The sequence below is a fragment of the Sinohyriopsis cumingii genome, unplaced genomic scaffold (assembly GCF_028554795.1).
Source record: "Sinohyriopsis cumingii isolate HCF-2022 unplaced genomic scaffold, ASM2855479v2 utg001779l, whole genome shotgun sequence".
Lineage (NCBI taxonomy): Eukaryota > Metazoa > Mollusca > Bivalvia > Unionida > Unionidae > Sinohyriopsis > Sinohyriopsis cumingii.
The window spans coordinates 615,329-638,091 of NW_028316050.1; the positions used below are offsets into that span (position 1 = coordinate 615,329).

The 22,763-nt window shown below is 37.7% G+C and overlaps 1 long non-coding RNA gene across 4 annotated transcripts in view; it reads left to right on the forward strand.

The window, feature by feature from the left end:
- Window positions 1-18,093, forward strand: part of LOC149771543 (uncharacterized) — a 61,043-nt gene extending 42,950 nt beyond the window's left edge. For all 4 annotated transcript variants that reach the window (XR_016418224.1, XR_016418223.1, XR_016418226.1 and 1 more), the window contains one exon: window positions 17,872-18,093. This is a non-coding gene — a long non-coding RNA (uncharacterized LOC149771543). The remainder of the gene's footprint in view (window positions 1-17,871) is intronic.
- Window positions 18,094-22,763: the final 4,670 nt, after the last annotated feature.

A 22,763-nucleotide genomic window follows, 5' to 3' on the forward strand; every position in this document is an offset into this window, starting at 1 on the left:
GGTTGTTTGAAAAATTTTGTTTGGGATTTTATTGGCACAGATGAATTCAGGGTTAAATTCTTTTCATTACAAGTCAAGATTCTAATTATTTGCATTTTTTTTTTATATACTTAATAGGAAATGTTACTTTCTATGAAATGTATATAAATATATTGCTATAGAATTCATTAGAATTAAAGGTTTGAAAGGAAACAAAACATTATTTATGTTCATTATGTTTTTCTCACTTAGCAACATAATGCAGCAAAATAATTAAAAAAATTCTTCTGTACATTGTAATGACTTTACTTGCTAATTTATAGGAATATAATCAAACTTATTTGATGTGATACATTTTGTGGTTTTGTGCATGATCATCTTTTCTGACTTTGATGTTTTGGGAGAGTCTTGAAAGAGAAACATCTTTAGATTTAAAAAATGCATGTTTTATAATCTAAAATGTTCTTTAGTTCCATTCAGTAATGGTCATATGTGAACCTTGAAAAATGTAATTTCAACCTGGAAAAACCTTGGAAATGACCTGGAAATTTATCTTTAGAAAAACGTGGGAACCAGGCATACAAAATGCAGCAGCAGAGGGGCTGAATCCCACAACTTTTAGAAGCCTCCAAATGCCGAAATAAACCCTTATAAATGCGTTGACGCGTCATTGTAAATGCAATTGTCGCCGTTGTTGCTGCGTTTTTGTTGTTGTCATCGTAGTCAGAAGGGGCGTATCCCACAACTTTTGGAAGCCTCCAAATGCCGATATGGAGGGCTCTAACCCTACGCCGTTGTAAACGTAATTGTCGCCGTTGTTGCTGCGTGCCGTTGACGTCGCCCCCTCTGCTGCTATGAATTAAAAGTTTAAGTTAACAATAATGGCCAACATTGGAGAAGCACATTCCGTTAGATTAGTTCGAGAGCGACTAGAGGCAATAAAAAAAATGTCTTCCTGTGAGAGATTCTGTAAGACAAATATTACAAGCGCGGCAAGACGCACAAGTTGAATTTTCGACAGGTGCAGAACAATTATTTAGACCTGTTACGACAGCTACTGAAAAAGCTGCAGTGGTTACTGAAAGAGCTTTACTGGGAGATTGTAAGGATGATATTAAGGAGGAAGAGGAACGAATAAAGGGTATTCTTCCAGTGCTAAAACAAACCGCCGAGCAGACTGAAAAAATTGCTAGAAGAACTAAAAATACAAAACTTTTACAAGATCTTCCAACTGATATAGCTGCAGCTCAACCCGGTGAAGAAATACTTGAAGGCATTGAACAAATTCATACTGAACTCGCGTCTAAACCAATAAAGGAAAATATTGGACTGATTGCAAAATTTAAAAAGAATTTTGTTGAAGATATTAGAAATACTAAAAGAAAAGAATTACCTGAAAAAATATTAATTAGTATATTTGATAAACCTAATATCTTAAAATCCAGTTTTTAAGGAGTAACCGACGACAATCTTATTAAGTGGATATATCGCATATATAAAAACAAAAAACAGGCCAGAGATGATTTAAATTACAGAATTATTGATGAAGAAGTAAAAAGACTTTATAAAGAGAGAATAGGACAACTAGAACTCCAGCAGGAATCTTCATATCAACTTCCTCCACCTCTGCAACAGATAGAACAACAACGGTCTTCTTCGCCGGAACTTAGAAAAGTGGAGTTTCTTAAAAAAGCAAGATCCTTATCTAAGAAAAGCACAACAGAAGAAGGAGCAACTGGCAGTGGTTTGGGAATTACTTGTCCTGATAATATCATCAATGATGTATCATGGTTAGAAGTTCTCATAGGAGGAAAGCGAGCTGGAAATAACTCACCAGAAATAATTAATGAAGCAGCTGATATCTGTCAGCGATTATTTCAAGGTGGTATCATGGATACTAGCATCTACCGAGAACTTATTGATGAGCTTGTCGACAGCGATTAGAGAAACAACAATTAAATGAAATGATCGTACACAATTCTTATCGTAGACCAGTTATGGTCAGGGTTGTAAACTCACGAGTACCCGTATACAGAATGACGTACAGACTCGGATTCAGCGATATTGTTCGGGGTTTATTCGCGGGGATGTCACCTAAAGCAATACCAATCGCAAAACAATTATCAATGAAAGCTATGGATGTTATCAGGGATAAAGCTACTGGCGCTGTTGGTAGCGCTGCTGGTAAAGCATTCCTGGCAATCAAGGACAGACTAGCACGATTAATATGCAAACCTCAAAGGGGTTCACCACCAGTAAAATTACCAGCCACTGCAGACATGCCTACAAATGTTAGTAAAGTAATAAACGAAGCCACAAATCAAAAACTGGCAGCGCTGATAAATCCTGAACAAATAAACACAAGTTTGGTGGCGGGAAGTGGTCTTCATTTTAGACGATAACGTCTATAATAAAATGTTTAAACGGGAATCCGACACAGCATTCGACATAGACGAGCCAGTCCCTAAAAATGAATCAGTGCGTGATTATCAGTATTATTCTTATGACGCAAGAGAACCAAATAAACGAGGACGAATTGAATTACAGGTTCAGGATACAAGTAGATATTTCTTGCCCACTGAAGCATTTATTGAAGTAGAAGGTGAAATTATAAAAACAGATGATACAGTATACAGGGATGCGGTTAAAATCGGTTTAGTCAATAACGGAATTATGGCCTTGTTTGATAGTGCTATCTACATGATTGATGGAAAAAATATTGAATCGATTCAGAAGGATGTCGATGTTGCTACAACAATAATTGGTCTAGCAAGATATTCTGATGATTATACAAGATCAGCTGGTCCATCAATGATGTTTGCCAAGGACACTTCTAATTTTCCTAACAGTGATCAGTTTATTATTAGACAACCAAGAAATAATGCCAATACCGCTGACGCTGATGTGTCGCCGGTGGTTCATGGTGCTAATACAGAATTTAATTTAGGTTTTGCTGCACGTAGACAAATGTTGAAAGGTAATCGTAGAAATTTTTCTTGTGTGATTCCGCTGTCGCACATCTTTGGATTTTGCAGAGATGTCAGAAAGGTAATTTTTGGAGCAAAACATACGGTCGTGCTTGTTAGAAAAAATAACGATAATGATGCTTTATGGCGACCTCTAGGTGACGCTGGTAAGGTAGAAATAACAAAACTATCACTGTGGATGCCGGTAATGAATCCTGCAATTACTGAAGAACAGTGACTGCTTTCTTTTATGGATCAGGGTGGTAAAGTGTTGTTATCGTGGCTTACAAGAACCACAGATAGTATTCAAAGTACCAATAACAGCTTATTTACATGGCATATAGCATCACAGCAGGGGGTTTCCGCGCCGCAACATATTTTTATTGCTCTTCAAGATGCTGTACAAGTAGGTGATCAAACACGTTCGCATATGATATTTGATCAACTTCGTATCACTGACATTTCTCTGTGAATAAATGGACATCAAGAACCGTCTGAGAACATACTGTTAAATTTTGATAATAATCATGTTGCACGTGTATCTCAACGATTGGCGAAATATCTAGCACGTGATCTAAATATCAATACTGGTTTGCAAATATCACAATTGGAATTTATATCTCATTATCCAGTCTGTTACTTTTCACTAGAGCATCTTGATTTAACTAGACAGTCTGTCATTGATATACACTTTCGGGCTACCGTGAATAGCGACCCAGGAGCTATAGCTAATTACAGAACAATCGCTGTTATACTTTCTGATAAAACAATGTTACTTGAAGGTGCTGGCGGCCGAATGAAATTTGTTGATGCACCAGTAGAAAATATGTAACAATTAGATCAGTCTAGTATTAAATAAAATGTCATACAGTCACGTTAATGTCACTCTGACTCCTGGTCAGGCTAAGAAATTACAATCGAAAAACGCGAGCAAATGTGGGGCAACGATAACACTAAAAAATTATCAGACTACTGGTGGTCCAAACAAGCTATCGCTGACTAAAACGCAACTTAATCATTTCAATAAAGCAAAACAAGCAAAAACTGGAGTTCGACTTGATTTTGCTCCAAAAGCTGTCAAGGACACGATTAAAACCGGTGGTATATTTCCTCTTCTCGCAGCAATACCAGCACTGATAGCTGCTGCTGCCCCAGCTGTTGCTAAAGCCGCCGCGTTAGGAGCTGTTGGAACCGCTGCTGGAATGGCACTAAAGAAAGCCACAGGGAAAGGATACCAAAAAAATGGGACGTGGGCTAAGACTTCCAGGAACTCCACCATCATGGTACCCAAAACGGTTCTGAAACCCACTCCGATGTCCAATTTTGATTTGCTTGATGCTGTTAAACAATTAAATATAAAAAATTTCAGAGGCGTCTTTATGAGAGATCAACTACCACGACAACCGAATAATCCAGAAACCGGAATTATTAATCTTGATAACAGCGATGGTCCAGGAACTCACTGGGTTGCTTACGCGATCGATCTACGTGGAATTATCTATTTTGATTCATATGGGTTAGCGCCGCCAGTTGAATTTCTCGAATACACAAAAAACATCCCCCTGTCAAAGACAACGACGAAAGTTTGGTACTGAACACTGCCAACACAAACACTGACCGATCCTTCGATATGTGGCCGTGAAGTATTGAATGTTCTTGATGCGATATCAGCGTCAACCAAACCACCTCACAAAGTTGTGCACGAGTATACCACGGGTCGATTTAAACAGTTTCCTATCAATTAATGGTTGATATCTACGGAGGATCTCTCAACAGAAAAGTAAAGCGCACCGACGTGGATTTATCAAAATATGCGACCAAAGATGAAATCAATAATCTTTTAAGTCTGACCGGGATAGACCCAGATGAGGTTGTTATTTTTCAGGACCGACATGGAAAACTAAAAACCAGTGATATCAAATGGCATGAAATAATTCGTAGGGTCATTGGAGCTACTCCAGGTAACATCCCTGTGTTCACTGACAGCGGAAAAATCAGAGATTTGCTGATACCAATCGCGGCGTTGCGAGCTGATATGCAGAAAGTTGCAGTAAAAAAGACCGGTGGTACAATGACAGGTGAACTCAGCATGAACGGAAACAAAATAACCATGTTAAGAGATCCAACATCCCCGGAAGATGCCGCAAACAAACAATATGTTGACGCCATTGACGGTAAATTATCCACGTTGCGGGACGCGTATGACAAGCACGTAGACGCGTTTACAAAACTTCGTAAAAACTTTCAAAAAACTTATGAGGCCGCAGATAATTTCTTTGGTACTCCACTCGTATTAAACAAGGGAACCGAAGAAACTATACTGGAATCCGCCAACAAGAAATTAACTGTAACATCTTACTGGTGGTGTTTGGAATTTGTAGCTGAAACGCCTCAGTTGATTACTGCGTAAAATAATAAAATGGCATTAATGAAGTCAACAATGGCAGCATCAACGAATACACTGGATGCACAACAATGCAGATATCAAGTACGCGAATGGCAATCAGAGTTAAAAAATACCATCAACGAATACACAGCAAAGGTAAAAAAAATGCAAGCGACGTGTAACCATGTTAGACACAATAGTGTATTCAGTGTCCGCGATAGTTGCATCTACGGGAGTATTATTATCAGCGCTAACACCAGTGACAACTGCAATCGCGGTCACAATTACAGTTTCAACATCAACAACAATTACAGGAGTTGCTAATATTATCGCGAAATAAATATCCTCGTGTGCGCTAACAAAATTGCACGAGTATGAAAAATTAAACAACGCGGCCACAAGCACCTACTCAAAATTGTCGTCGTTGATATCATCCAGTCTTGACGATATAAAAATATCAGATTCCGAATTCGCACAAATGGCAAAGATGTGTGAAGACTACACTCAGCGTATAAAGTACTTTGATTTGAAATGACAGCAGATAAATAATGACGGAATTACTTCAACAGATAGTCGCAAATACAAGCCCAGCGCGAACTTCTTTAATCACAGTAACCTCAACCCAACCATAATTTAGTATTAATTTTCCAACTGCGATTCCAGTAAGCGAGATCGCGTTAGCACAATTGCGAATATATCACAGTTGGCCCAATATCAGATCAAAATCGTTTGGTGGATTACCAGCAAATAATTCGCTTGTGTTTGCATATAAAAATAAACCCGATGGCACACCAGACTGGAACATCATTGGGTTACCAACCGGGTCTTATCAAATCGAAGAAATGAATGAGGAATTACAACGTCGAATAAAAACTATCACAACAAAGGAATCCAAAATAGCAATAACTGTTCATGAGCCAACGCTGTCTTCTGCCATTGAAATAAACACCACAGACTACGCCGTGGATATATATCAGAGTTCAATCAGAACAGTGTTAGGATGGCCTGAAGTTGCTCCACCGACGCCACCAATACCACCAACGCCTAAAAAGTCTGACTATGTCACTGACAAACAATCATATCACGGAATTATCACAGCACATCAACAGCATTTGGATAATATAAAAAGTGCAGCATTGGGTATTTATATGATTTACTGTGGGGGTGAGCCTCAGTGGTCATTTATTTATGACCGAGAAGGCGGCTCTTTTCCTCTTGCCCTAAGTAGTATTATTTACTACTTTGGATGGATTAATGAGTTACATAAACAACAACTAGAGCATCTACGGCAGCTCTTCCAAGAACACCTTTTTGATTTACAAAGTTCACGCAGCGAAATCATCAGGAGTGTAGAAATATTAAATCAACTTGCAGCCGACATGGAATATATTAACCAGTGAGTAATCGAGGAAACAATCAATTACACTAGTGGCGACCTTTACTTTAAGCAAAAATTTATGACCGATTACTCACTGACAACGGCCACGCTGCCAGATTATAAATTTCCCGGATATAACGTGCCCGCGTTAAGAAAATCCGTCACTGACCTCATCAATGAGTCCTTCGATGATATTCTTGCCAGGCACGTGCGGACTCTGTCAGCACCAGCTATCCTCAGACACAATAACAGTCAAATCACCGATGGCAGACATGTATCACCGGGCATCGTAAACATCACCGAAGTGGTCGCGGTCAGTCGTGTGTGATGTCATTGATGGCAGTTACAGCACGGACACGACAGTATCAGATCAAGCCCAGCATGGATTTATTCTCTATTCGTTTACTCCGAAAGATGTACCACCTGGATTTCTAATCGTGCAAGAGCCGATCAATTCGGTCTATCTACGATGTCATAATCTGTGGCTGACCAGAATAAATTTCGTGCTGACAGACCAGCGTGGCCATCTTCTTGATTTTCGAGGTGAAACACTACATATTAATCTGCTAGCAAAGTCCTAGGGATTTTTCAGTGAAAAATTAATTTTATTTTATATTTTCTGCAACGTTGACAAATTCACTGAAATTTATAGGGTAATTACTAGTAAAAATCACAGAAATCGACCAATTTCTCAATTTGGAAAGGTAATTTACTAGTAAAAATCACAGAAATCGACCAATTTCTCAATTTGGAAAGGTAATTTACTAGTAAAAATCATGTGAATTTAGTAAGAAGCAAAAACAAATATATTTTTACTGTAAGACCGAAAATCATTTACGATTTCACAATTAATCAAGCAAGTATTATATAATGTACCACCGCGTAAAATGTTTCATTCATAACAAAGAACTTCTTGATGAAGCTGTCAGTACCGGAAAAGTTACCCCGGAAAAAATAATTATTGATGAATACGGCAACGACAATTTTATAATGACTGATACGCAACTACAGCAACTAAAAAAAGATCATATTGTGATCGCGCATTGCGGTATACATCAAATTTTAGAATATATATGCGTATTTAGATCTTAGATTAGATTTATGAATATGTACCACCACATAGATGTTTTTGTGTATGACAAACAAGCGCTCGAGCAAGCAGTTAGGGCTGCATTTGCACAAGAAGAAATTAACGTTAAATTTATTATTGACGAATACGGAGACGAAGACTTCTTACTAACACAGCAACAATTAGATAGTCTCAGATGCGGGCATATTATTTCAATTGTATGCGACAGAGATCAAATTCTCAATTATACACACTCCTGCATTAAACCCCACCGACTAAGGGAAATATTATCTAACTCGGACTGATGCAAGTAAAAAAAAGTGGTTTTTTTTTTTTTAACTTTCAATTTCTAAGTACTTGACTTCTAAGTAAATCAAGGTGAGATATTTTCTTCCTTGACTTCGTCAGCGGACATACAATCCTTTAATCTTCTCACACGAGTATTTATTATCTTTTTTGTTTCATACTCTTGAGCTAATTCCAACCTAATCTTTTCAATTACACGAGACAATGAAACAAATTCATTTATTTGTGCTTCTTCTACTGTAGCCAGCGATTTATACAAATTGTTCTGAATTCTTTTTATAAATCGATACTGAGCAGGAAGAATATAACGCCCTGTGCATTTAGCTTCATGTAGTGATTCAAAATCAGACATAATTTTTTCAGGATTTAGTGATATATTAAATCCGCGCTCTTCTAATTTTTTAATAGCAACAATCACATCATTCATATTTTCGTAATTCATATATATAATATTATATATTTAAAAGAAAAAAAATGGACACCACATCTTCCTTGAGTCTCTAGCTTATCAAATGATAGGCTACCAAACTCAGGAGCGGAAACACAACCCGCATTTGAGCCCCTAACCTGTCAAATAACACTCTAGAGAGCCCAGAGGGTGTGTTTGCGAAAGACGAGACATTCTCCATGTTGAGCCTCTAGCTTACCCAAATGATATGCTAGCAGGTTCATATAGGGACAGTACAACATATAGTATTTACATTTGTAAAGCTTCTAAAATGGCACCGCATCTTAGCAAGCTTACAGTAGGACATAGTATTTACATGTATTTATATTTGTAAAGCTTCTAAAGTGCCACCGCATCTTAGCAAGCTTACAGTAGGACAGTACAACATATAGTATTTACACTATTATACATAATATTTACATTTGTAAAGCTTCTAAAGTGCCACCGCAGCTTAGCAAGCTTGCAGTAGGGCATAGTATTTACACGTATTTAAAGTAGGATATAGTATTTACAGTAGGATATAGTATAGTAACTAAGGACGGCACAGACAGATATGGGGTTATACTGTATGCTCAACAAAGTTGCACACCCTCCCCAAAATCAATCCCACAGAGTGCAAAATGTCACCCCGTCAGGGTGATAACGCGGAAAGTTGTGCAACTTTGTTGGGTTTCAAAACCCCGTACATAATTCGAACGCTATAGTATATAAACCAACTGATACTTGGAAGTTCAAAAATAGCTCACTCGGTTTTTTGTACTTGTTTTCTTAAATATAATCGCAGAAAAAATACAGATGAACCATAAAACCGAACAAATGTAATAAAATAAGGATTTTATCTGTGAAAAAAAATATTATTTATTGTACACCCGCCCGTGCTGACAGGTTTTGAGAAAGTCAAAGGGGAAGTAATTAGAGATCGTGTTACCTGTACTCGTAAACGCGGAAGTGTTATAGACTGACGTAGTGTGTATACTGCTCTAATGCAAGAGTGTTGCGCAAAGGGAAGGAACTAATTGCATGAGATATGCTTAACGGAGTTATCTCCCATTTACAACTTCAGGATTCCTAACAATAATGAAAAACAATTTTTTATTATATTTTTTGAGATGGCGGATTTGTATATTTTTTCTGCGACTTTACGTACTGAAGCCCCACAAATATCAAAATGTTCATCGATTGAAATATTATTTCTTCATTCGTATCTAAGTTTATGGATACAACTGCCCTAGACTTTCTCTCCCCCCACCCCAGCATTCCCACATGCAGAATTTTGGCGTTGTGTGATGGCCTGTAAATTTTGAAGAGAATTATCAAGTTTGTTTTTGTTAATATGATCAACTACAAGATCGTCTTTGATCTCTCCAAAGAAACACTCGAACACGAACCTGTGATTGTGATAATGTTTCTTTCCAACAGTAAATCTAAGATAACCAGCATTGCTAACAGCACCAACTGGTTTTTTCAATATACAGTGCCTAACTATTCCCATACGATTCGCTTCGTAATTCTTAATGATAGGATGTGGAACAAATTCTTGGCTCATTTATATAATAATGTATCTGTCTAATTTATAATTTGTCTGAAAACTTAGTTATATAATCGCGCTCACATTTTAGCGCAACATCATTATTTTTTTTTGTTATAAGATCACGGTATCTCTTTCCTTCGCAATTTGCACATAACTGTGTTTTACCCCTGACCCCAACACCACATCGCAGACACGGTATTGGTCCAAAACTTCCCCATCGGACGCTTTGGGAATGGTTCCCGCAGAATTCTTTTCTGTGGGATTTATTACAAGGAATTATGGATCCAACTTGAAGCCACTTGCATTTATTCATTGTATATAATATTTCTTATTTAAATGTTTGTCTTAATATGGAGGAGTTTGAAAGATTATCTGCCATTGGCACTGGGAAAGCTTCCAGATTCGATCTTGACAGACTAACCCCTGAATCGCGGAGATGGGCCCTGACTGATCTGTTTGGTATTATCATGAATGCCAAAAAAAGAATTTCGTAATGACGGTGCATCTCACGTATGGTCCACATTTAAAATTATACGCGACATTGACAGAGTCAGTGTTGACGAAGTCATTGATGCTACAATGAATGATGCACGAGCAAAAACAATTATTAATTATCTCTGATAATCAGAAATATTTTTTCAGAATAAAATTTATTATGCAAGCAGATTCCGATAAGTGGATTATCCGTGACAAAAATGACCCTGTCCTTGCTAATGGAAAAACCATTCTGTTAAGTAAAGATTCCAAACCAGGAATGCTGACTGGGATTGATAAACTATATTACGCTCGAGCGTATCCTGTGACCGCAGTCATTTATGGAATCTATCCGATAAAAAAAAACAAAAATCAATAAAATCACCCCAATGAGATTGTCAAGGCTGAATTGTGTAGCCGAGCGAGTAATGGAACATTTTAAAAATGCAATGCGCGGAAACGTTCTAACTGATCTAAGACGTTAGCAGCATGGGCTGAGCAAGTCAAGGACACAGGAGCATCAATAAACGATGTTGCCAAGCTAGAAAAAGCATTAAGATTTCCCATAACCATAACAACGATAACAGAAGAAGTATTATACAAATCGAAATATAATCGATACGGAGCTCCAATAAATATCATTGATCATAACGCTCACGCTTGGACTAACGCAGTTACAATATTTCCGCGGGATCGTGTTGTGAAATATTATTCGGGAAACATATTTGATTTTATTAAACAAATAAGCAAAAACGACCCTGTGTCGATGTGGTTGTTTAAAAGTTCCGAAGATGGTGAGTATGATCAATTTGTAAGACCCAGCGGCGAATTAAACCGGACAGAATCTCTGCAACAACAAATGAAAAAACTCGCAGAGAAAATTCAGAAAACACTGAGCAGTTATTGACTAATTGTTTTACAGTTCCAAATGTTGCCACTCACACCGCCAGAGAAAGAAATTTGTGGAGGCCAACCCGAAGTGAGCTTCTCGAGGATATACAGTTGAGTTGTGTTGAGTATGGACACGGCAGTTTGTGGAATACCAAGTATGACCACAACAAGATGATATCCGTGGATATGATTGCGTACTATCCGGGAAGCTTTCTCGGGATGGGCGAGTGTAACGAATACTTTAAAAGATTTGGACATCCCACGAACTCGATGACACGAGTTGCTATAAATGGTCCTTTACCAGATTTTTCCCTGGCAGGATTTGCTCGTGTGACATCATTTGAATTTGATGAAAAACTTCATCCGTGCTGTTATGTTTGGTTTGGCAGACACTTTAGTGAAAAGCGTTGGGCACCAATAGTGTTATTGCGATATATGCTTGACAACCGAATACTGGTATCGTTGACTGTCAGTGAAGCAATTATATCATATCGACCGCAGACTTTAGTTTGGTTACCAACACTGTAGCGTATCAGTCTCGATGAAATCATTGAAGAATATGCACGAGAGAGTCCAAATACTCCCATGGATGTCATTATTAAAGAAGCTCCTAAAGTTCTTAAGGTTAAACTCAGCAATAGTGAAACAACAGCAAAAGATCTCAGGAGAAGAATAATCGGTAAATTTACTCAAGGTGGTGCATATGATCATAAACTACATCACTCACGATTGATTATCGATGACACTGAATAAAATTTTATAATTGCATATGCCACTGCGAGAAATATATTTTGTAATCGGGAGGACGCGCTCTTGTCTGACGGGAAAAAGTTAGGCACAATTGTAAGTTTTATTAATGGAGAATCGCCTCAATACACACATTTAAGATCTTCGATGCTAGCTTATGTTTCTATAAATTTGCTATCAATGATAAATCGATTTCCCAACACTGCAGTTAGAGTTGCAACGGATTCATTTTATATCAATAAAAGATATTCAAAATCACTGGCTCGTTTTACAAGCACTGATGAATCATGGAGTTCGTGGAGAATAAAAAAGGAAATGTTACATGGATATTGTAAATCCGCTGATGTTGCTATCAAAGATAATTATTGCAAATCAGAATTATCAGAAATGTCGAACGCACCATCTGTAAATGATCCAATCACTAGACACAAAACCTTTTATTTGAACGGACCGGGTGGTTCTGGTAAGACAACTAGAGCGATTGAATTATTTCGAAATTCAGATATGGTTGTGCTAACACCAACACACAGACTTGCCAGGGAGATGAAACAACGAGGAGTCAATTCTTGCACTTATCACGGCTTTTTTAAATACAGCGGTGGTGTGTGGACTCCAGATCGAATGGGAACAAAATATATCCCAGAGAAAGTAATCTGGGATGAGATATGCATAGTTTCGTTAGATATATTAAAATTGTTCCTGGATTGGCTGCTAACAAAAAATACAGCTGTGATAATGTGCGGCGATCACGGTCAGCCACCACCTTTTGTTGGTCCATCTCCACATTTATGGTTAAAAGATTTTGTTGATTATTATGAAGAAGTGTCTGATGATCATAGAGCACTTGATGCAACGCTGAAGGAATTTAAAACATTAATCAGATTACAACCGAATAAAATTCAATGTGAAATCATGCGTGAAATGATTCCTGAAACTTCAATGAGTGACTTTTACAAAACATGGAAACCAGACGATTTGATAGTGGCAAGTAGAAAGATAGTCAGAGACACACTTCAACAGCAGTTATTTCAATTACAACAAGAAAAATTCCCAATGCTGCCAACGCCGCTGTGTTATAGACCAGCTGATACGCGGTTACAGAATATAGATGTTGATATACCAGGACAGACCGAGAAACAGAATTTAGTATTGAATGATATTGTGCTAGTTGACATTGATGCTGCTAAAGATGCACTGCGCATGAGTAAATCCCCGTGGACGCTAGGATACGCAATGACGATACATTTATCTCAAGGACTGACTATCAGTGATACAACTGTCTGGATCATTGATGATCAAATCGAGTGGTCAAACTTAGTTTACTTGGCTGTGTCCAGAGTCAGAAGAATATCTCAGCTGCGGAGAATTGTCTTGGATGAGTCAATGGCTGATGAAATTAATAATGAAAACAACAGCGACATAATAATAATAAAAATTAGCCGGTAGCAAACAGTGACCAAAAAAATAATCGCAATTTCGACCTTGATGTTGAATTTATCATGACACTGAAACAACAGCAGAATAATCACTGTGCGAGCTGTAATTGTATAATGTTGTGGCAGTATTTGAGTAAACACCCAAAACAATTCACCGTAGATAGAAAAGATAACAATCTTGGTCATACACGACAAAATGTGATGCTGACCTGTCTTGAGTGTAATCGAAGTCGTGGTGCTAGTTAAGTGATCGGGGTGGTAATTGTGTGTCCTCGGGAATTACTTGTAATTGTTCACGTGTGAATCCACGTTGAGGAGCAGTCGAATCCAACCTGTAGATTGCTGGTCTACCAGTAGATCTAGTTATATTAGATATCTTATGTGTAGTAATACTGCAAATGGGATCAGTCGCTCTTTTTTTACCACCTTCAAGTTCATCTGGTTCATATAAATATCTCACAGTGACACTACCCAGTATTGGTCGTGCTGAAAACCCACGTCGTTGTACAGGTATATGTTTTTTAGTGACCGCGATGGCAGGTTTCATGTTGGTTGTTCGAGTTATTTCATTATTTAGCGCAGCTATTACGCTTGGTAATCTTGCGACCCATTCACGAGATCTCTTGTCCTGAATGAATTCCTTCGCGTATTGATATCCAAATAACCGCTCAGCAAGTGTTCGATTAAATCGCTCAACAATTGCCTGATCACGATGAATTGCAGTATGTCCTCGCCTGATGGCGACATTATGTTGCTTCATCAGTGATGATACTGCATCTTGAAATTCTTTGCCAGGATCAACTCGTAGCAGCTGTGAAAATCGTAGAGGTCCTCGTTGATAAATTCGTTCAAACGCAGAAGCAACCTCAGATGCTGTTTTAGTCGCTAACGGTTCCGCATCTTTGTATCTACTTGCAACATCAACTACAGTTAACGCATACTTGTATGTTCGGCGACGAATGGTATCATGTGGCAGAAATAATATATCAGCTTGATGAACTTCATTTGGCACACTAAAATCAAAATGTGCAAAGTGAATTTGTTTAGGCAGTGGTTGGTAAATTTGCCATATTGCCTGCTTGAATAACCAATTCTTAGCAGTATCACGTGTGACTTTTGCTGCACTTGCGAGCTTGCCGATTGCTGCGCTACCTCTCCAGTATACTCTTGGGGAATAATAAATCGACTCCATTATAATTAATTACCAGTGCCTAATACAAGCTTAGATTTCATTACAGATTTTATTAACCAACTAGTTAATCTTTCTTTGAGAGATTTATCAGTGATGGCATTTAACGCATGAATTAATTTTACATCCGCGAGATGGCGCTGTTGCAGATCTTTACTTCGGTAAGCTACATCATGGACATTACATGCGCTATCAATAGCATTTATCGGATACTCACTTGGATTGGGCATGATCTTGGTCATCAAGTCTGATATCAAGTCGGGTTCCAGGACCACAGTAATTATATCCTGGAAGATGTTTTTCTCCTGGGTATTTAGCCCACGGAGTTCCTGGTAATTTTCCTAACTTGGCTGCGATATCACCTCCTTTTTTTTATTACTTGGCTTTGGTTTTGGCGCTGACTTTGGTTTCGGCGCTCCACCTGACGGAATAAATTTAAACTTTTTTGTGCCGCATCGTTCACACTTGCCTCTAAGCGCTTGTTGATTATTTTTTGTTGTAGTGGTTGTTATGTCTGCAGTTGGGGTACGTGCTCTACATTTCACACAATATCAATCCAAATTCTTTTATAATATATCTAATGGAGATCACTGACTTTTCTGCTACAAGGAAACGAGAACCAGTTAAGCGTAACTCAGTGCTACCAAATTCAATTCGAATGATAATTATAGGCCCATCTGGGAGTGGTAAGACGCAGTTGTTACTTAATTTAATAATGAAGTGGATGAAGTGGGATAAGTTGTATTTGGTAGCTCCATCTGTGGACAATCAGCGATGCTACAGCGTGTTAAAAGATTTTAACTAGCGTGCAAAGTCGCTAAACGACGGTGATGATGTTGTTGAATTTATTACTAGTATTGATGAATCACCAAGTATCGATGATATTGATTTGAGAATTAACAATTTAGTCGTGTACGACGATGTGATGTTGGACAAACAATCAAATCCTGCCAGGATATTCTCACGCGGCAGACATAAAAACGTGGATGTGATTTATGTAACTCAACGATATACACAAATCCCGAAAGTGATCAGGGACAACTGTAACATTCTTGCACTGTTCAACGGTGTTGACACACACAGGTTACGAAATATACATCAGACTTGGTGCAGCGGCGATATGGATATAAATAAGTTTAAACATTTCTTTAGTCGTGCTCAGGCAAAACCATATGGGTTTGTAACGATAAATTTACATGATCCTCGAACACGGTATCAAGTTGGTTTAGATACAATTTTCAGCTAGAGAGCAGCAGAGGAGGCGACGGCAACAGCATGCACCAACAACGGCGACAATTACGTTTACAATGGTGTAGGGTTAGAGCCCTCCATTTCGGCATGTGGAGGCTTCTAAAAGTTGTGGGATTCGCCCCTTCTGACGACGACGACGACAACAAAAACGCAGCAACAACGGCGACAATTGCGTTTACAATGAAGCGTCAACGCGTTTTTATAAAGGGTTTATTTCGGCGTTTGGAGGCTTCTAAAAGTTGTGGGATTCGGCCCCTCTGCTGCTAATGCAATTTACAAATTGATTACACACACACACACCAAATTGTATGCACATAGATGAACAAACCAATTAATGTTGAGATTTGAAAGTGAATATTGGTGAAGTTGAATGATGGCATATATGTAGAGTTAATTGGGACAATGAGCTCTGTCTTATACAGATCACTTACATCTCACCTATCTACATGGGTTGGAGTCTCCAGCTTGGCGAGCATGGGAGTCTGAGGTTCATTGCAGGATTTTTCTCGTTTCTCTTTTTCACTAGATATACTGGTTGCCATGTATAAGCCAACCATATGCTGAGAAAAGACATTAAACAAAGAAAGAAATAAAAACAATTTGAGGAGGATTTAATATGTATAATCCAGGTCAATATTAGTTGCCTTGAAATGCACATTAAAGTTTTTTATAAATGCTTTAGTGTTCATGTATCAACATTTGCTTGTTGTTACCTTGGGGGCCATGGTTTGGGTAGTATTGCAATTCAGATGTTTCAAGATCTTGGAAGAGTTTGAATATCTGATATGCCAAGGTTGCTACCTATCTCTGCATACATACTAAATGGATGGCCTCTTATATTAAAAGTTGTAAAATCAACATATTGTAGTTTTGGGATATAGTTTTATAACTGGTGTTCTCAAACCATCACTTTCTTGTTGAAATTGTTAACTATTCAGTTATGTAAAGAGGTAATATGATGCCCATTTAAGACAGATTTAAACTGTTTTTTCATAATGATATTGAAAGATTCAATGTCTGCCAATGATGGTGTAGAGATAGATAGGTACAAATGATTTTTCATGAACAAACTCTATCTCACTGATAGTCGTGTTTTAATGGAATGAATGAGGTTTTGTTATTGTTGTTGTTGCTGTTGCTGTTGTAGGGTTTAATGCCATTTTTCAGCACACGATACACTATACATGGCGGCCAGTATTAATGGTAGAGGAAGAACCCGGGAAAAAAAACACCGACCCATGAGAAGCTGCTGGCAAGCTTTCTCACATATGACCATTGGCCGAAGAATAAGGCTGTCAGCTGTTATTACTGGTAGCACTTTTTTGAGAAATGGAACTCGGTTTAATCATTATTTTGTTCCTTTTGTTTTTTCTTTATTTCTACAAAACTGCAGAAAGTATTTTCGGTGATGTTATCTCTTGAGAAAGTCATTGCTCTTCGATAGTATCAACACTGTATAATCTTGGCTAATGGTTGTGAATGCGATATGCAGATTGAACATATTCCTAAGTTGACAGGGAAAAGCCACCGGAAAATATTCGGTGTACACCAGGAAACAAAAACAAATTAATCACTTTTCTAGTGACAGCCATGTGATGCGTCCTAAGTGTTTGTTGTGTTGAAGTTTTGCATTCAAACTGTTGCAGGTATTCATCATTCAGTGCTGTACATCAGAGCTTTTATCTTGGTATTCAGCATGATTGGTAGAACTTGTTCTGCTAGCACATAATGTAATCGCAGATCAGGAGTCTGTAGTTTGCATTTGAACTTGACTTTTTAGTAAGCATATGCAGTAACAAACTTTCCCATTTTTGTTTCAGGATCAAGGATGGGGTAAACAAAGAGTTTGATGTACCGAGATATTTTTCCTACATGAAGGTATTCAGTAAATTTCCTGAACCACGAGATTTGTGGGATGCAGAGGTATCATGGTTGCTTGCCAAGTCCATTCATATGACTGGATACATTCAAGTAAATTTACTACTCCAAGATCAATTTCACTCCTATGTACTTTTCTCGTTAAAACAAAATGTTGTAAGAACTCCATATGTCTGTCCTTTATATAAACCCCATTTTGCTTGTAAACTCTGGTCTGGACTGTTGAAATGTGGGTTTAATATGTTAAAGAGCACAATTGATAAGAGAGTAGGGTTGTCTGCTACATGTGTATTAGCTCACATGTAAATTGTACCATCATAATGGTATAGGACAGCAGATGATTGTACAATTTTCATGTCTTCAGTTTGGCATTCCTTGTACTTGCTTTTACTACATTGTTTTCTTGTAAGGGCTGTTTTAGTACAGGAGTCGGAAGGCATTTGTGTTTAGTATGTGCATTACTGATGGATATTATTCCAGATATTTTTAGGGGGGAGCTCACCGCGCTACAAGGTCAATTGGCACTGAATCTTTCATGCATTGTCAGTCTGTCCACAGTTGCATGTTGCCATTCCCGTCCATTATTTCTGATCCAGTTTAGATTAAACTTGGACTATGGGCTTGTATCATAAAAATCTTGGTCAAATTTGATAATGAGCAAGATCAATGAGATGTGAAAGAGTGAGATGTTTTTACATTGATTTCTTGACAGTTCTTCATGTAGATTTAGGTTTGTCTTGAGGCAGTAGATAGGATTGCAGTCATGTGAAATAATAAAATTGAAGGAATTATGTCAAGTTGACGTTGAGGTGCATAGGGTTTGGAACTGAAGTTTGTGCAAATGTATTAGAGGTAAATATGGTCTTTTAAATTTAGCATTGCAGCATCAATTTCAAATACTTTATTTTTAAATACATGGTTAACGACTTCACAATAGCAGTACAATATTTGTTTGCACCTTACTGAAATCTGGTAAAAACTAATATAGGAAATCATCTACCTTCCTGAGGCAGTCTTGTTGGGTTTAGCAGTTTTCGTGCATAGGGTTCTTTTGGTGCAGTAAAAGATTTAATGATGAAATGTGAACTAAATCGACTACCACAATATTGATTTTTCCATCTACAGCTTATATGCTTGTAATAACTAAAGGAATCCTATAAACAAGTAAAAGCTGCTGTCAGGATCCTCATGTACAATTTATACGAAAGTGAGTTGCACACAAGAACAAAATGAAAAGTTGGTATTTGATGAAAGACTTTCTACAGTAGCGTTGATGACTTGTATATTTGCTTGCCCAATTCCTCCCATTTTCTTTCGACATATTGAAGTCCAATGTTTGCACACATGTCTGTATATCAGAATCTAATTATGTGCAAAATGATTGACGGTTGACTAGGCCAAATCAGAAAAGACCATTCACCAAGAATGTGGAAATATCAACAAATTCTTCACAATACTATTTATGGAATTTTTCAGGTTTAATCAAATAAAGTTGAAGCTGTTAATGGATTACTAAAAATGATCATACTTTAAACTTATAAGTGGTGTTTTTGAAAGGTATTTCACGCACCTGTCCAAATTCAGTGATTTATCTTAATTTGACACTAGAAGGTCACTTTGAGCAAGATGAGTTTGACTTGATGGGCTAAGGTGCTTGGCTTAACAGTTTACCTCATCTTTCCACATGAGATTGAGTTTTGGCTAAACTGGATTGACTGGTTAACGTATCACATTAAGTGTGAAGGACAGGGTGAACTTTGAACCAAACAAAAGTATCCACTCATAAAAGCCTGTAAAAATTGCCCATCTTCCGAATTAGGTTGCTATTAGCATAAGGAGACAACCTACAAAATTTATAAGGTTCCAAATGTCGAAATAAACCCTCCAAAAAGAGGGTTTTCAACCGGAAATAAACCGTCGACTACGTTTCAAGAGGAACCTTTGGAGGGAAAAACCTCCCAGGGGGTCCTCTGAGTTAGTCTAAATACGGTTTCTGGTTGAAAAACTCATTAATGGCGTTTCGATTTAAAAAAATGAACCAATTTGTTGTCGTCGCCCTCCTTGCTGCTCAATTAAATTTTTTTTTATCAAGACCAACTCAATGCCGTGTTCGAGGATCATGTAAATTTATTGTTATAAATCCGTGTGGGTTTATTTTAGCATGACTAAAGAAATTTTTAAATTTATTTATATCCATATCACCACTACACCAGGTCTGATGAATCTTCCATAACGTGTGAGTATCAACTCCGTTAAAGACAGTAAGAATATTACAGTTATCTCTGATCACTTTTGGTATTTGTGTATACCGCTGGGTTACATAAATGACATCTGTGTTTTTGTGTCTACCTCTGGAAAATATTCTGCCAGGATTTGATTGTTCATCCAACATTACGTCATCTTAAACAACTAAATTGTTAATTGACCTATCAATATCATCAATACTTCGCGTTTCTTTGATGTCAGTTATAAATTCAAAAACATCATCTCCACTTAACGATTTTGCGCTTTCATTATAATCTTTTAACACCTTACAACAACGCTGATTGTCAACAGATGGTGCTACCAGATATAATTTATCCCATTTCATCCACTTCATTATTAAATTAAGTAACAACTGCGTCTTACCACTCCCAGATGCACCAATGATAATCATTCAAATAGAATTTGGTAGCACTGCGTTATGCTTAACTGGTTCTCGTTTTCTTGTAGCAGAAAAATCAGTGATCTCCATTAGATATAATATAAAATAATATGGATTTATATTGTGTGAAATGCAGGGCACGTACACCAACAAGTGATCTAACAACCATTACAACAAAAAATAATAGATCTGCGGTTACGGGCAAGTGTGAGCGATGCGGTACAAAGAAATTTAAATTTATTTCGACTGGCAAGTCAGGTGAAAAACCAAAACCAAAATCAAAACCAAAGTCAAAGTCAAAGTCACAATCAAGTAAAAAAAAAGCAACACGGAGGTGATATTGCAGCAAAATTAATAAAACTACCCGGGACTCCGTGGGCTAAATACCAAGGAGAAAAACACCTCCCAGGATATAATTACTGCGGCCCTGGAACCCGACTTGATATTAGACTTAATGACCAAGATCAACCAAAACCAGGTGAGTATCCGATAAACGCTATTGATAAGGCGTGTCATGCGCATGATGTAGCTTATAAAAGTAAAAATCTACAAGATAGACATCTCGCAGATGTGAAACTAATTCACGCGCTAAATTCCATCACTGATAAATCTCTCAAGGAAAAGTTAGCTAGCTGGTTAATAAAATCCGCAATGAAAGGTAAATTAGCGCTAGGTGCTGGTAATTAATTATAATGGAGTCGATTTATTATTCGCCAAAAGGATACTGGAGGAGTAGCGCAGCATCAAGTAAACTCGTTGAAGCAGCAAAAGTTACGCGAGTTACTGCTAAAAATTGGTTATCCAAACAGGCAATATGGCAAATTTACCAACCACCGCCTAAACAAATTCACTTTGCACATTTCAATGTCAGTGTGCCAAATGAAGTTCACCAGGCTGATATATTATTTTTGCCACATGATACCATTAAAATCCGAAGACATCAAAACACATACAAGTACGCGTTAACTGTAGTTGATGTTGCAAGTAGATACAAAGATGCGGAGCCTTTAACGACTAAAACAGCATCTGAAGTATCCAATGCTTTTGAACGAATTTATCATCGAGGACCTCTACGATGGCCACAGCTGCTACAGGTTGATCCTGGCAAAGAATTTCAGGGCTCAGTATCATAGTTGATGAACCAATATAACGTTACCATCAGACGAGGGCATACTGAAATTCACCGTGATCAGGCAATTGTTGAGCGATTTAATCGAACTCTTGCTGAGCGGTTATTTGGATATCAGTACGCGAAAGAATTCATTCAAGATAAAAGATCACGTGAATGGGTCGCAAGATTACCAAGCGTGATAACTGCATTAAATAATGAAATTACTCGAACAACCAATATGAAAACTATTAACGCAATATCCAAAAAACATATACCCGTACGACATGATTCTTCAGTACAGCCAACACTGGGCAATGTCACTGTGAGATATTTATATGAACCAGGTGAACTTGAAGGTGGTAAGAAAAGCGCGACTGATCCTATCTGGAGCATCACTACACACAAGATATCTAACATAACTAGATCTACTGGTAGACCAGCAATCTACAGGCTGGATTCGACTGCTCTTCAACGTGGATTCACACATGAACAATTACAAGTAATTCCCGAGGATACACAATTACAACCCAAATCACTTAACTAGCGCCTCTACGCCGGTTGCACTCGGGACAGGTCAGCGTCACATTCTCGCGTGTATGACCAAGACGATTATCTTTTCTATCTACAGTAAATTGTCTTGGATTATTACTCGAATACTGCCACAACATTACACAATTACAGCTCGCACAGTGATTATTCTGCTGTTGCTTCAGTGTCATGATAAATTCAACATTAAGGTCAAATTCTCGATTATTTTTTTGGTCACTTTTTCTGTAACCAGCTAAATTCTTTTCTGATTATATCACTGTTGTTTTCATTATTAATTTCATCAGCCATTGACTCATCCAAGACAATCCTTCGCAGCTGAGATCTTCTTCTGACTCTGGACACAGGCAAGTAAACTAAGTTTGACCACTCAATTCGATCATCAATAATCCAAACAATTGTATCAGAGATAGTCAGTCCTTGAGACGAATGAATCATCATTGCGTATCCTAGCATCCACGGGGATTTATCAGCGCGCAGTGCATCTTCAACAACATTGACATCAACTGCAACAACATCATTTAATACTAAAT